Source organism: Octopus bimaculoides, chromosome 1 (assembly GCF_001194135.2).
Source record: "Octopus bimaculoides isolate UCB-OBI-ISO-001 chromosome 1, ASM119413v2, whole genome shotgun sequence".
Lineage (NCBI taxonomy): Eukaryota > Metazoa > Mollusca > Cephalopoda > Octopoda > Octopodidae > Octopus > Octopus bimaculoides.
This window is the reverse complement of record NC_068981.1, coordinates 67,400,844-67,402,010: the sequence shown is the minus strand read 5'-3', so window position 1 is coordinate 67,402,010 and position 1,167 is coordinate 67,400,844.

Genomic DNA, 1,167 nt, shown 5'->3' with positions numbered 1-1,167 from the left:
AGCCTCGGGAAATGCTTGTCAAAAGAACAAGACAAGCGTTCCAAAATTATGTTTCTCGACATTTTTCAAATGTCAAGAAGGAAATTTTTGTATTTTGCTAGGGCCGAAACTGCCCCTGGGGGCCAATTCCTGCCCTTGAAAATACACACAAATGAAGCCTAGGTGCTTCGCAACAAAATTATTTAAAAATTCCAACAAAATGTGGACAATAAAAGGTCAAATAAACGTTTACCTTCGCAGCCGATGTGACAGCACGTCCGTGAGAAGAGATAGATAGATAGATAGATAGATAGATAGATAGATAGATAGATAGATAGATAGATAGATACGTACATACATAGATACATATATTCAAACATACATACACACATAATTACATTCATGGAAACATATGGATATATCTTATTAAATATAGAATCGAAGGTCCATATTAGATATATAAAATCGTATGTATTTATATATATAAAGTACTACTGACGTCAGATACATTCCTCTATCGACGTCAGACACATTCCACAAATATAGTTGACCAAAATGAATAATTAATATATTTCAGGAGAGCCAGGACAGCTGCAGTGCGACCGAATTGAAACAGTGACAGGCAGAATTCTAAATCGATAAGAAAAACGTTACAGGGAATTCATCAATGAATGACCACTTTTTTTTTATCAACTTGTTTTTCTTTTTTTCAGGTATTAATGGAACAGGTACTTTTTTAATGGCATTATACAAATTGTATTAATATTGTTTACAAGTAATTTTTATCAGTTCAGAAACTGCTTGAAATGTGTTTAATTATACTATCTATTATTGATAGCATTCAAAAGAAATGTGAATTATTCACTTTGACTTTTGATCTTGTCCACACTTGAGATATATTTGGCTGTGACAGTATTACCATACTTCAAAACCTAACAGAGAATTTCAATGTATTTTTATGTCTTTTTACATTCAAATATCAACTTTTCAGGTATTATGAAATTATCCAGTGAGTAATAGAGTTAATGTAGCACAAGACTTTTCCCATTTAAATTCGATATCTTATTCCCATGACAGGAATTAATATTAATATATTAATATTATTTTTATTCTTATGTTTATTAATAACATTTATACCTTATTACAGCTAACATTACCAGGAATATATATATATATATGTATATATAT